Source organism: Lolium perenne, chromosome 6, assembly GCF_019359855.2.
Source record: "Lolium perenne isolate Kyuss_39 chromosome 6, Kyuss_2.0, whole genome shotgun sequence".
Lineage (NCBI taxonomy): Eukaryota > Viridiplantae > Streptophyta > Magnoliopsida > Poales > Poaceae > Lolium > Lolium perenne.
In genome coordinates this window covers 181,839,815-181,855,413 of record NC_067249.2, presented here as the reverse complement: position 1 = coordinate 181,855,413, position 15,599 = coordinate 181,839,815, and the positions used below count along the sequence as shown (strand labels likewise).

At 44.5% G+C, this 15,599-nt stretch overlaps 1 long non-coding RNA gene across 1 annotated transcript; it reads right to left on the bottom strand.

The window, feature by feature from the left end:
- Positions 1-11,922: 11,922 nt before the first annotated feature.
- LOC127306764 (uncharacterized) lies at positions 11,923-15,093 on the bottom strand. The gene is made up of 5 exons (XR_007854856.2): positions 14,694-15,093; positions 14,369-14,606; positions 14,137-14,229; positions 13,558-13,642; positions 11,923-12,247 (listed from the first exon to the last, which is right to left on the bottom strand). It is a non-coding gene; the product is annotated as an uncharacterized lncRNA (long non-coding RNA).
- Between the last annotated feature and the right edge of the window lie 506 nt (positions 15,094-15,599).

Below are 15,599 nucleotides of genomic sequence, written 5' to 3'. Positions count from 1 at the left end.
TCGCGCTCCACCGCCCTCCAAGGTCACGACCCTCCTCCGTCCGTTCCGGCCGTTGCGGCCGCCTTCACAGCCTCCGCGCGCCGCCACCCACCATCGACGTAGACAAGGTGTTCGATGTTGAGTCCACAACATCCTACTTGGACATGCTCAACGATTCCGCGGTGAATTTGGACGCCGGTATCGGTGCATTCGAAGGGGAGTGCAACGTTGAAGACTTTGATGAGGAGGAGGAGGATGAGGGTGACGAGGAGGAGGTGGTTGAGGTTGATCCGGCCGCACGGTTCTTCGTCGATGCCGAAGCCACGCACGGCGAACTACAGCGAGATCGAAGACGCCATCTTGTTCCGTGCTTGGAGCAAGGTGGGGATGGATGCGTGCACCGGAGTGGACCAAGGCGGCAAGCGCTATTGGCAGCGCATTGAGGATCAGTACCACCAGCTGAAGCCTCGCACGAAGAGCATGGCGGACAGATCCTACCGCTCCCTTGAAGGCCGATGGAACATCATCAAGCCGGCTTGTTCTCGTTGGAGTGCTGCCATGGATCAAGTGGCAGACAACCCTCCTAGTGGATGCGTGCCGGAGGACTATGTAAGATTTCCTTGTGTTGATGATGTGGAAACATCACAAGCTATCCATATTGTGTTGATGATGTGAAAACATCTCCTCATACTATTGTTGTGCAGCCCAAGTATGCTCAACAACGGTACAAGGACATGGCCGGCTCAAAGAACAAGGAATTTCAATTTCAACATTGCTTTTCCATCCTTCAACATCTTCCTAAATGGAAGTTGCGGGACAACGAGCCAAAGTGCAAGAAGGAGGCACTTCTCACCATGGATGATGAAGCAGAGGACATGAGTGGGAGAAACACCGGAGGCATTGACGATGAAGACGTTGGAGACCAAGCTCCTCATCACCGACAAGAAGAGTGAGGTGAAGCTTGCCAAGGTGCAAGCAAGGAGGGAAGATGCCAAGTTGAAGGCCGAGATTGACATGAAGTTGATCGCAGCCAAAGAAGCCAAGGCCATGAAGGAGCTCTTGGCCGAGGAGAGGGAAATCATGATGATGCGCACTGACGGCATGGACGAGGATCAGCTGGCGTGGTGGAACGAGACCAAGGCGGACATCATTGCGAGGAAGAAGGCTGCGCGTCAAGCTCGTGCTCAAGGTGAGTCTCCGGCGAGCGGTGGCGCCGGTGGCGATGGATCCCTTGATGGTTGATCACATTTGGGAACTTCCGTGGCTTGAACATTGCGTATGATTGTGTTGTGATGTTAAAACTATGAATTATGTATCACATATTTTGGATGTGCTATGCTTGATGTGAAATTGTTGTGCAAATTGCTGTCTAAAACCCTGTTTTGAGGGGCGGGAAACTCGGACGAGCTAGCAGAACCCGTATCCCCACCCCGTAAAACAGAATAGCTCGTCCGAGTTTTCGGCCGGTGAAAACCGGATATAGGGCCCTCTACTCGGGTTTTATGGGGCGAAAAAATACGGGGCCTGTTAGACATGCTCTTAGCTCGCATCGGCCCAGCATTTTTGGTCCGTTTGGTTACCTAGTCGAACCCGTGTTCTTGCCCGGTTCAGCTATTTCTAGTGAGCCACCCCCGTTCCGGTAGAACTCGAGAACGCCGTGTTCCCGCAAAGCCACCGCGGGAGATGGCGCGAGCTCGCGCGAGATGGCGAAATCTCGGCGGGATGAATTCGGTCACCGCGTTTGAAATTTTGCCACCGTATATAGGGTGGTGCGGTGACCCAGCATACCACTCCATGTTGTAGTATACAAGTCGTTGATATGATCTCCATGAAGGGACTTCTTCACAAATATCACATCCCCCAGAGTGGTACAACAAAAACATTGCAGGTCATAACACTCTAGATTATATTACAAACATGGTCTTAACAAGTTGGTTTTCTCACAGGTCCGATGAGAACACCCTAAGATAATACTGAAGTACTCTTACAACTCAACTTAAGATCAAACTGAGCTCAGCAGCTTATTTAGGTAAGCTACTACGCTGCTCGGCTCTAAGATGTCTAGGGTAAGACACTACTCCTCCGCCTCATTGTTGTCAGCTCCGTAGACTATTCCGTAGTCCACGCCTTCCACTCCTCCTGACAGATCAGGCTCCTCGTAGACCAGCTCGCAGTCTCCTTCTGGTGCTCCATCGTTGGCCTCCACTTCACTGTCACAGTCTAGCAAGGGTGTTGAAAGAAAGTGAGTACAGAGGTACTCAGCAAGTTCAAAAGAGAAAGGTGTTTGATGCACTAGCTACGACCATTGATCAGAAAATCTCAGGTCAATGCATGTTTCGAAAACATTTCTTCAAAAGTTTTATTTTATTTTGAAAACTATGCCCGTCAGTCTTCACAGGTTGACCAGAACTTCACGGAGTTCCTTTCCTGCCGCGTTCGTAGTTCCCTTCTCGGAACAGGGAGTGACAAGCCACAATTTAATACACTCTGCAGACGTGCGTTACTTTTCCCATAAGAGAACTTATCCTTGATACCAACCGAGACGCGTTCTCGTCCACACTTCCTTGGTGTGAGGCCAGGTGTAAGGTCCAAGTCAATCACTGCCTTCTCCGCGACCCTGCATACCCACCCTTTTGTCTATCCGCACATCCCTAGTAGATATCTCCCCTTCATACGGCTTTACACTCGATGTGCTACGGACAATCCATCATAGACGGTAGAGCGCTCTCATCCACTTGGATGCGGATTTTAAAGGATTTCCCAACCTACTGCGATGTTATCACAACACTCAGCCAGGCCCTATCAAGTCCGTTGATATGCAGAAGGGAAAAGATACGGCTGACTTCCCCAGAGCCATTATAGATCTCATGGTTAACGCGAAATGTACTGCGCTAGAATCGCTAGACGACATTGGTGATTAGTCCTATATGAGTAGAAACCTTGCAATGGAACATCCACCATATCAACACATACCATGGTTCCATTGCCCACAATATAGTTATATTCATATTTGAAAAAGTAACATTTTATTTTCAATGCAGGAATGATAAGTATAGTACTTTTGCGAGTAAATTGATAGTAATAATCAAGATGACATGAGCAAGGGTGAACTTGCCTGGTGACTGCGAGATAATGCAGTTCGATGTGTTGGATGGAACCTGGACCTCGGGTTCTGTAAAGAAGCATCATTATCCGGTAATGACAATGTTATAAAATCCAAATGATGCATGCATGGGTGCATTATTTCATGTTGAATCCATTTCCCCAGAATATTTATTAAGATTTATGTTTGATTTAAATATTTATGCCTTTGTCAGTAATTTACAAGTCCTTTAAATCCTTAAACATGGTTTTCTTTAAAAAAGAAAAGGATTTAAGAGTATTAGGATTTTCCTTTGGAAAATATGCATTTAAAGAATTTGAAATAATATAGTTTTTCTCTTTTTGAAAATAAGAGAAAGACTTTGGAATATTAGAATATTTCCTTCTTGGAAAAAAATTATCCTTTAAAAGGATGGACTTGGAATAATAGATTTTTCTTTTGAAAATATTTGATAAACAAATATTTGAGTTCATTTGGAATTTTCTTTGATTTTTATGTCAAAGGAAAATTGCGAATTTCAAAATTCCAAGTTCATAATTAAAATCAAAAATTCCAAAATTTGAATTTGTGTTGTTCATTTCATTTCTTATTTTATTTTATTCTGATTAAGAATTATTTTTAATACACTAATCCAATTTTCTTGAATTTTTAGAGGTATTTATAATTATTTGGACTTTTGTAAAGTTCAAGGGTTATTTTAACATGTGAAAAGACTAAAATGCCCCTGGGCCCACCAGTCAGGTCAACCAACTAGTTGAACCAGACCGGCCCAGGTCAGTCGCTCGGCTCACCGGCCACTCTCCTCTCTCTCTCTCACTCACACGCAAACCCTAACCCTAATCGTCTGGCGATCCCGTGGCGATGGCGTCGCCGCCACGGTCGACGCCACTCTCCGCCCGTCTCCGGTGGTCCTAGGGCTCGCCACCGGCCACGTTCGATGCAGCGCGCGACGGCGTCACCTCTATCCGCGTCAATCTGGTTTTCCCTTCCTCTGCTAGACTTGCGCGTGCTCGCCCGTGCCAGGTGCTGACGAGTTCATCGACGAACTTCGTCGATCTGCGCCTCCTGGACACGCTCGTGTGTTCGCCGCCTCCTACGGTGGTGGTGCGTGGCTTGGCACCGGCCTGACCGTGGTTTGGCGCCGCCGTGGTTGGCTTGTGCCACTGTGCCGCCATGGACGCCGCCATGGACACGCCAGGTAACTTTGCATCCTTCTTCTACCCCTTTCTCTACTCCATCTTCTCCATCTGCTTGAGTTCTGCCTATTGATTCGTCCTATGTGTATGCTGTTGATGCTGCTGATCTTGCTATGCTTGCTTGATTCCCCGCATATGCCTACTGCAGCCATGCTCTTGCTTACCATTGCCTACAGGTGCTATGCTGATGCCTGTTTAATTCCTACTGGTTGATTGAGCTAGGCCTATCCTACTAGTTCATGCTCTGGTGATGCGCATATGCTTACTAGTTACTTGTGATATTCCTATCCTATCTGTTTGTGCTTCTGTGCTTCACAAATGCTTACTGGTGGTCTTGGAGTGTTGATTATGTGCATGGATTATTTATATATGAACTGCTTATGCAGTGTTGATTATGTGCATGAATTTTTATGAAATGATATCTTCAATGACAATTGGAAGATAAATAAAGTCTGAATCCATTTCTGGATAATGATGACTTATGAATTTGGTTTACTAGATGGCTTGTGGTTGATGTGACCATAGTAGCCTTGCTACTGCTTGGGTTGCTCTCACTGTTGGATCATTTCTTGTTGGCTACACTCATCTTTGCTTGCACAGTAGGGTATCATAGCTCATATGAATGCCACTGTGTTTGCCTGTGAAGAAATATATGCATAATCTGATGGTTTCTTGGCTAGTAATTTGCTAGGTGGTCTCTGTAGCTTCTAGTATCTAGGTATTAATCTACTGGTTGCTATCTGTGCATCTATAGTTGTCTATTTTCACAAAAATAGTATCTGGATGATATTTGGATCTAGTTGCTCTATTTCTGCCAGTAATCCTTGGTCAAAACCAAGTGATGATAACCCCCTGATACGTCTCCGACGTATCGATAATTTCTTATGTTCCATGCCACATTATTGATGATATCTACATGTTTTATGCACACTTTATGTCATATTCGTGCATTTTCTGGAACTAACCTATTAACAAGATGCCGAAGTGCCCGATTCTTGTCATTTCTGCTTTGTTTTTGGTTTCGTAAATCCTAGTAAAGAAATATTCTCGGAATCGGACGAAATCAACGCCGAAGATCTTAGAATCCCCGGAAGCATCCAGAACACACGAGAGAGGTCAGAGGGGGGCCACAGGCCCACCAAACCATAGGCTGGCGCGGCCTAGGGGGGGCCCGCGCCCCCCTATAGTGTCGTCGCCCCGTTGACCTTCTGACGCCGCCTCTTCGCCTATTTAAGGGTCCTCGACCTAAAACCTCGACACGAAAAAGCCACGGTACGAGAAACCATCCAGAGCCGCCGCCATCGCGAAGCCAAGATCTGGGGGACAGGAGTCTCTGTTCCGGCACGCCGCCGGGACGGGGAAGTGCCCCCGGAAGGCTTCTCCATCAACACCACCGCCATCTTCATCAACGCTGCTGTCTCCCATGAGGAGGGAGTAGTTCTCCATCGAGGCTCGGGGCTGTACCGGTAGCTATGTGGTTAATCTCTCTCCTATGTACTTCAATACAATGATCTCATGAGCTGCTTTACATGATTGAGATTCATATGAGTTTTGTATCACAATTCATCTATGTGCTACTCTAGTGATGTTATTAAAGTATTCTATTCCTCCTGCATGGTGTAAAGTGGACAGGGTGTGCATCATGTAGTACTTGGCGTAGTTTATGATCGTGATCTCTTGTAGATTGTGAAGTTAACTATTACTATGATGGTATTGATGTGATCTATTCCTCCTTTCATAGTGTGAAGGTTACGGTGTGCATGCTATGTTAGTACTTGGTTTGGTTGTGTTGATCTATCTTGCACTCTAAGGTTATTTAAATATGAACATTGTTGTGGAGCTTGTTAACTCCGGCATTGAGGGTTCGTGTAATCCTACGCAATGGTGTTCATCATCCAACAAGAGTGTAGAGTATGCATTTATCTATTCTGTTATGTGATCAAAGTTGAGAGTGTCCACTAGTGAAAGTATGATCCCTAGGCCTTGTTCCTAAATACTGCTATCGCTGCTTGTTTATCGTTGTTTCTTCGCGTTACTACGCTGCGTTACTACTGCTTGTTTATCGTCCCGGGCAAAGCACTTTTCTGGTGCCGTTGCCACTGCTCATATATATTTATACCACCTGTATTTCACTATCTCTTCGCCGAACTAGTGCACCTATTAGGTGTGTTGGGGACACAAGAGACTTCTTGCTTTGTGGTTGCAGGGTTGCATGAGAGGGATATCTTTGACCTCTTCCTCCCTGAGTTCGATAAACCTTGGGTGATCCACTTAAGGGAAAACTTGCTGCTGTTCTACAAACCTCTGCTCTTGGAGGCCCAACACTGTCTACAGGAAAAGGAGGGGGCGTAGACATCACCCCCATGATCATCTGCTCATTCTTATGCCTTGTTTCATGCTATGAGATGGATTGGATACATTGGATCCACTCTAGGTATTAGTTATACCCTGTTCCAGCTCCTAGATGGTTATGTTTGTTTGCTGTTGAGCTTCTGCTTGATGGTTTTGATCACTTGTCCTTCTCCTCATAGCTCCTGGATGATCTTGCTTATGTTCCCATGACTCTTGCTGGTTTTGGTTGGTTGGTTTGGATGAATGGATGATTTATATGGTTGGTCTTGGTGTTCTTGAGCAAGAGAAGGGATGAACTAGCTATTGTTCATTGCTGGTTACTGGTTCATGTCTATTTGGTCGACTAGGTGAATTATTTCAGCTGGTTCTGTCCATTTATACTGCCTGATGGTTCTCTCTGGCCTTGACACACAACATGTGCTCTTTTGGTGACTATGCAATGGTTGGCTTGTTGTTGAGCATGCACAACAACTTGTAAGCTGTGTGTGTGCTTGTGATGGAACTTGAGCCCATCATTGCTCCAATTCCTGGTCTGCTGGTGCCTATCTTGCTTCTGGCAAGGTTTTGGACAATGGCAAGTGTCATTGACAGTTGTATTAACCCCCTGGCTAGTTTCTTTTCCTTTTACAGGTTTCAAATTCAATTTGATCCAGAGACAAAGATTCCAAGACTAATACTTTAGGATTTTTGTATATGATCCAACACTTGAAATCTTATTTTGTGTTATTTATTATTTTGTCCATTCTTGTATAATGAATAGTGTAAAGACGATGTAATTTGTGTGTATGATCAATAAAGCTCAAGTTTTTACTTATGAGCTCTTATGTAAATTCAATATTCACTTTTGAAATATTTGTGTATGTGTGATGTGATTTGAATTATGAATTCATAATTTATTTATATATTGTTTACTTATTTCTTCTTTTGTTTGAAATCAAATATTCTCTCAAATCTCTAAGTTTCAAAAGAGGTCATGTCGAAATTCATAACACTCACATTGCTCTAACCCTAATAGCAACGAGACAGAAACCTCGATCCCTCTTAGGTTTTTATGCAATAAGGCGCAAAAACTTCCCCGTTTTGCGATGAAATGCACATCCCATTTCTAAATCTACCCTTCGTTGATCCTATATTCTGGGATATTACAGCCTCTCCGCATTAACAGAAACTTCGTCCCGAAGTTGTGGTTGAGGTACCTGAATAGCTCGGGGTAGGATTTTCTGAGATCGTCTTCCTTTTCCCAAGTTGCTTCTCGCTCGGGGTGATGCTTCCATTGTATCTTACAGTACTGGATTGCCCCATTCCTTAGCTTCTTCCAATGTAGTTCCAAGATCTTCTCGGGTCTTTCGACATAGGTTAGGTCTGATTGCGGTTCTAACTCTTCATGTGAAACTGGGTCATCTGGTGCCTTCAAACACTTCCTGAGTTGAGATACATGAAATACGTTGTGAATCAAACTCAATTTCTCGCTCAAAAGCTGTCTCTCTGTTTTGGCCAAGTATCTTGAATGGTCCTATATATCGAGGACTTAGCTTTCCTTTCACACCGAACATTTTTAGTCCTTTCATTGGGCTAACCTTCAAATATACCATGTCGCCCACTTTGGGTTCCCACAACCTTCGTTTCTGGTCGGCATAACTCTTTTATCGACTCCGAGCTATCTTGAGTCTATCTATGATAATCTCGATGACTCCTTGTCTCTCCTTGAAGTAATCCGGTGCAAACTCTTTATTTTCTCCTGTTTCAAACCAATAAATTGGAGATCTGCACTTTCTTCCATATAATGCGTCATATGGTGCCATTTGAATACTACTTTGATAACTGTTATTGTATGAAAACTCTGCTAGTGGTAGATGGCCCTCCCATGACCCTCCAAAGTCTAGAGCACAAGCTCTAAGCATGTCTTCAAGTATTTGATTGGTTCTTTCCATCTGTCCTCCGGTTTGTGGATGATATGCCAAGCTGAAGTCCAACTTGGATCCTAGAGCTTCTTAGAGTTGTTTCCAAAATGCTGACGTGAAGATCGAACCTCTATCTGAGACTATCTTCTTCAGTACTCCATGTTTGCTAACTATTTCCTTGACATAGATATCCACAAGCTTCTCAGAAGTATCCTTCTGATTTACTGCTATAAAATGAGCACTCTTGGTAAGTCTATCAACAATTACCCATATCATATCCTTCTTTTCACTTGTCATTGGTAGATCGGTAACAAAATCCATTTCGATCTCATCCCATTTCCATTCCGAAATTTCCAAAGGTTTAAGTAGTCCAGCAGGACTTTGATGTTCTGCCTTCACTCGTTGACATGTATGACATTCCGAGGCATACTTGGCTATCTCCCTTTTCATGTTGGTCCACCAGAACATTTCTTTCACATCCACATATATCTTGGTACTTCCAGGATGTATTGAGTAAGGTGTTTCATGAGCTTTCTTCAGTATGATTGCCTTAACTTCTGGATCATCTGGTACACACATCCTCTTCTGAAAGTATAATGAATCAAACTCTCCTACATTGAATTCATATGGGTTTCCTTCCTCAATTCTCTTGATTTCTTCCTGGATGAATGGATCATCAACTTGTTTTCGAATGATCTCATACTTCAAATCAGAATATATCTCATCCATGATCCTCGTAGTTGCTACACTTCCCACTGTATCACCTTGAATGAGTAAGATCTGAGCTTCTTCTAGTTCTTTCCGAAGTTCCTTTGGAATTTCCCATGCCGTAGGTTGATTCTCATTACTTTTTCTACTCAAAGCATCTGCTACAACATTAGCTTTGCCTGGTGTATAGTTGATCGTCAATTCATAATCCTTGATCAACTCTAAGCATCTCTTATGTCTTATGTTCAATTCCTTTTGGGTAAAGAAATACTTCAAACTCTTATGATCCGTATATAGCTCACACTTGGATCCATAAAGAAATTGCCTCCAACTCTTCAAAGCATACACGACTGCCGCCAACTCTAAGTCATGTACTGGGTAGTTATGTTCATGTGTCTTCAGTTGCCTTGATCCATAAGCTATTACTTTACGGTCTTGCATCAGAACACATCCAAGTCCATTCTTGGAAGCATCACAATATACCGTGTAATCCTTTCCTGGTTCTAGAACCGCTAACACTTGTTTTGTGGTTAACTTGTCCTTGAGTTTATGGAAACTGGCTTCACACTCATCAGTCCACACAAATAGGGTGTTTTTCTTGAGTAACTTGGTCATTGGTTCTGCAATCTTCAAAAATCCCTCTATGAATCTTCGATAGTAACCTGTCAGTCCAACAAATCCTCTTATTTAATTTCCTTAGCATTCTTGGGTGAATTCCACTCCAATACAGACTGAACCTTGCTTGGATTCACCGATATCCCTTCTTTGGTTATGACATGTACAAGAAATTCTACACTATCCAACCAAATTTGCACTTTCTAAACTTAGCATACAGTTGATGTTCCCTCGGGATCTGCAAAACAATCTTCAAATGCTTTGCATGTCCCTCTTTATCTTGGAATATATCAGAATGTCATCGATAAACACTATCACAAACTTGTCCAAGTACTTCATGAATATCTTGTTCATCAAATTCATGAAAATAGTTGGTGCATTTGTTAGTCCAAATGGTACAACCAAGTATTCATGGTGTCCATACCTTGATACAAAAGCTATTTTCGGAACATCTTCCTTCTTAATCTTGATTTGATGGTATCCTGACCTCAAATCTATCTTCGAGAAGACTCTTGCTCCTTGAACTTGATCAAAAAGATCTTGTATTCTGGGCAAAGGATACTTGTTCTTGATTGTTACATTGTTGAGATTCATATAGTCTCCACACATCCGCTTACCTCCATATCTCTTATCCACAAAGATAACTGGTGTTCCCCATGGTGACACACTTTCTTGGATAAATCCTTTTTGTTCCAGTTCATCAATATGAGCTTTCAATTCCACTAACTCCTTTGGTCCCATCTTATATGGTGGTTGAGCTATTTGTGTTGTGCCTGGAATCAGATCTATCGTGAATTCTATCTCCCTATCGGGTGGCATACCCGGCAATTCCTTGGGAAACACATTTTGAAACTTATTTACCACAGGGATTTCTTCAATTTTTACCTCTTCAAACTATTAAGCTCCAATCCTATCTCCAACTGAGTATATTTGTCTCCCTGAAATACTATCTGACCTCCAATGGAATTGCGGAGTGATACTATTTTGTCTCCACAGTTTATCACTGCTCCATTCTCCGTAAACCAATCCATCCCTAGGATGACTGATATGTCCTTCATGGGAATGATGAAAAGGTCTGCGAAATAAACACAGTCACATATGGTTATGACCTGTGCCTCTTTCACGTGGGTTACTAAGATCGTTCCCCCTGCGGGTAAGATAGTTATGGGATATTCTAGTTTGGAACATCTAATCCCGTATTTTTCCACAAACTCCCGTGCAAGGAATGATGTATTTTCTCCTGTATCAAATAGTACTTTGCCAGGATGAGTAAGAATGTTGAGCGTACCTAAGACTGCTTGATCCGACACTCCAGCTTGCTCCAAGGTTGTGCAATTCAGCTTTCCATACGGCTTGCTCCAAGGTAGTTTCCGCCTCCAGCTCGACCTCCTCCCGAGTTCTGTCCACTCCACAATGCCTTGTTTGGACACTCAAGCTTAATGTGTCCATCTTGCCCACAACCATAACATATGATCCTGAGCTTCTAACAATCCTTTTGCACATGTCCTTTCTGTCCACAGTTGTGACAGATGATCTGATTCTTTGGGTTCTGATTCGGACCTACACGGTTGTATTGATTACCTGTAGGTCGGAATCATGGTTTTAAACTCCCGTCTGGTGTTGGTTTATTAATTGGGTACTTCCTTGGCTCGATACGAGCCCTCTTCCTCCTATCCTCCTGGACCTGCCTGTAGTCATCCTCGAAAGTGATTGCCGAGTCAATCAGTTCCTGGAATTTTGCAGTCCGTGCTAACCTCAGTTGCATCTTCATATAAGGATTCATTCCTTTCATAAACCTCTGTTTTCCTCTTTTCATTCGAGTTCACCTCCTCGGGTGCATACCTTGACAGTCTATTGAAGTCACGAACATACTGCATGATTGGTGCAGCGTTCATCAAACTCTCTCTTCTTTAAATCCACCACGCTTTCCGGAACATGAGCATCCCGGAACTTCTTCTTAAATTCTTCCCAGGTGAATACCCTTTCTGGAGAATGTACTGCAACGACATTTTCTGTGACGCCCCGGAACCGGTATCCTGAGGATTCCAGCGATCCCGCCGAAATCCGCACGATATCGATTCAGAGACGCCCTCCGACACGACGTGCGCGTCGAATCACACACGTGATGCCAGAGGAATTAACACGAGCGGTAACATTACAACAGGATTACAATAGAGCCCACAAGATACATATATTACAACAACGACTCCGACGAGTCAAGATACAAATATACAATACAAAGATCCAAATCATACAGAAGAACATCCGAGTACGGACAAGATACAAATTGGACTAAGAGTCCTGAAGATAACCAGTGGCGTTCATAACCTTGCCCAGGCCAAGCCGGAAGGGTAACCTTGCTAACGTCGTCTTCATCGAACATATCTTCATACCTGCCCGGTTATATCCCGTAGAAGCAGCAATAAGTACGGGTTCGTACTTAACAAGACTTCAAGACGTATAAGCATTCGTCAACCAGTCGTCCTTTGTACTTGAGGCACGCAGGGGACTTAGAGAACGCAAGAGGAACGTCATAGGCAATATGGTGGAGTTAAGCGGCAGCGCAAGCACTAAAAACCTATAGAGACACTCTACAACATTCGTCTAATCAGAGAAGGTGAGAGAGCGCATAAGGTAACAGATAAAATACTACACAAACATAACCCAGCCGATTACACATATCCCCTCCAACAATTGCGAAGAGGCAATGTAAAAGGCACTCAACGGTGGACAAGTTTTATTGGTTAACGGTTGTAGTAAGGCTATATTACTACGCAAGTTATTATCAGATTATTAGCAACAAGATAACGGTGTAAGTTGTTCTATGATCAAGCTATACAATTCCAAGTCGTCCATAACCGCGAACACGGCTTATCGATAAGATGTACACCCTGCAGGGGTTGCCCAAATGTAACCATACGCATGCTCGAACCCACTTACTACAGGTGGAGTCTCACATCAAGACCGTTCCCAATGCAAGAGAAAGTTTAAGGGGAGCCACCCCACTAAGCTACCCGTGACGAAGTTCGGCCGTACTCCGATACGGACTCAGAGGTTTGCGTCGGCTTCCAAGGCGGGCACTAACGACCGGCCAAAGATAAAGAGTCCCGCGTTATGAGTACAGTACATAATATAAACACCCGAAGGCAACAGGAAGTAAATCGTGCATCGTGCATATGGGCAAATAAAACCAAGGTTGTGGCTCCCAATAAACAGACTCAAGGAAAGGTAGTGGGTGATGGGGGTCCCACTCCCCCACGTACGGGTAGAGCGCTCAATCTCGGAACAGATAACAAGAACTCGGGTCCTAGGGGACATTAGCAAGTCAAAGTTCCGATGCTTTCGCAAAGGGGCTCACAGATGCCTCTGCTTACAATTTTAGTTGTTAACATTAAATAAAGCATGTGTATCTCCAACAACTTATATAGCATGTGACAACCTCCCAACAACCCAACATATCCCGATAAGATAACAGTAACGGTAACGAGATAAAACAGCACTAGCATGCACTACGACTCGCAAGGCAGACCCGATAACCAAACAATAGCTGTAGGTGGTTGGTGGAGTCAATATAGGCTGCTTGAGGTAACAAGTGGAAGGGACACGTGACAAGAACTCAACTTAAGGATAGCATGAGGGAGAAGGCAAAATAAAATAGGTGAGCGACTCCTGCAGGGACGGGAGTATAAGGGAAAATGCTTGCCTGTTAAAGCTCGCCGAGGAACATCCGGAGAACTTGTCGTATCTCACCACACCACTTCGCGATCCTATCCGGGAAGAAGCAAATGCTGGAACACACAACGTATGCAATTCTTACTACTACGGATAAAGAACCGGCATGAGCAAGATGCGGGCATGCATGTCATGGCAGATATGATGCGATGCAACTATCCAATTTAAGCGGAGTCGGAACCCCGGACAATCAAATTAGAGTTGGAGTTGCATTTTCTATCGTCAAAGTTAAGGGTGGATTAGCATAGCAAACATGGCAGGGGTGAGCTACATCAAAGTTAAACGGAGCGGGGAAACCCTAGTCGGTGTCCGAAATACTCCTTATATATATGTAAGGTGAACATACACGACTATCCACGAGCGACATGATGCGAGATGCAAACAGATGAATAGATGGCATAATCTTGTTCCTTATGTTTTTCTGATCAAATTTCATATATAACACTTTTTATTTCGAGTTATAGTTTGAGAGATATGAATTTATCAAGTTTAAACATTTTCTGCCGAGAAAACAAAGAAGAGAAGGAAGGCAGGGCGAACAGGGCCGGACCTGCTCGGTTCTGGGCCAGAACTAGGCTCGCGTGCGCACGGAGTAGAGAGTTACGCCGGGAAGATTTGGGCCGAGGCCCATCAGACACCAGATCTGATTCAACATTCAGACAACAAAAAGATGGCTTCAGACACCAGATCTGATTCAACATTCAGACAACAAAAAGATGGCTTAAAATGCTGGACCTGTGATTTGATCACGGGATCTGTAGATCAAAGACAAAGGAGACAACCAGTGGGCTACTGTGTCTACTGTTGACCAGAACGAGGCGCGCAACCTTTTTAACCAGGCCGATGCGGAAGATCTGGGAAGACTCTGCCATGGCTGAGCTTATAGACGAGTTTCGATCTGAGGCTCCCGAGCGAATCGGGACGCGCGCGTAGGTGCTGGAGATGCGCCTGCACTTGCTGGACCTGATGGTGGCGGTTGTGGTGCCGGAGACCCGCCGGAAGTTCGCCGGCGACGAGGTCCTGCGGGCAAAATGGCTGTCACCGTCGGCGACATGGACAGGATAGAGAGGAGGAGGAAGAAAGGGTTCGGGAGGTGCGCCTTCTCACCCTGAAGCCGATGGCGTGGTCAGAAGAGGAGGAGGACGAAGGGCGGCAATGAAATCATCGCCGGAGCATGGCCAAACGGAGAAGGGAACGGCGACCGTGTCGTTGATTGGGGGCCTCCTGGGCCAATTCCTTCGGGGAGGAGGATGAGGACGATGGTGCGCACTTTTCGGTGCCCTCAACTCGGCGAGGGGCAGCCTCAAGCGACGGCGCCATGGTGAGGTGGAGGTGCTCGGTAGGGTTTTCTCTCCCTATGGTTTGCTTGCAGATGAAGAAGAAAAGGGAGCGAGGAGATAAGGTGGAGCGGGTGGGTGAGATTGGTGGTGGCGTCTTGATCCAGAGATAAAGCAAGAGAGAGGGGGAGGTTCACATGGGAAAGGTGGAGGTGGGGAGAGGCACGGCGGGGGACCAAAGGGCTCAGGCACTCTGCCTGCCACAAGACGATGGGGAGATATGTCTCCATGAACGAAGGGGTATGCTGGGCTGCTTGGCCGAAGGTGGGCTGGTGCTCTTGGGCCGCTGGGATGGATGTGGGTTGGATCGGAAAGGCTGCTGCGGGTTAGAGGGAGCCTAGGGAGAGAGGAAAGGGGTTTTTCTTTCTCTGTTTTTATTTAAAACCTTTTTAAATTCGAAATTCTATTCAGTTTTGAATTTGAACCAAATACAAGAGCGAGATTCAAATCTAGGTTTTTTCAAATAGTTAATTTATTTGTAATCAAATCAAAGCACATTTTTGATCCAAAAATATTTGTTGAAAAGGCTTAGTTATGAAATAAGAAATATGAGAGCGAGAGATTAGGGTTTTTATTTAGATGAAGGACGGGGAGAGTTGATAAAATAGTTTTACTTAATAAAATCATGGATGGTATGATGCATATGCCATGATGATGCATAAAAGAAAAGAACAAG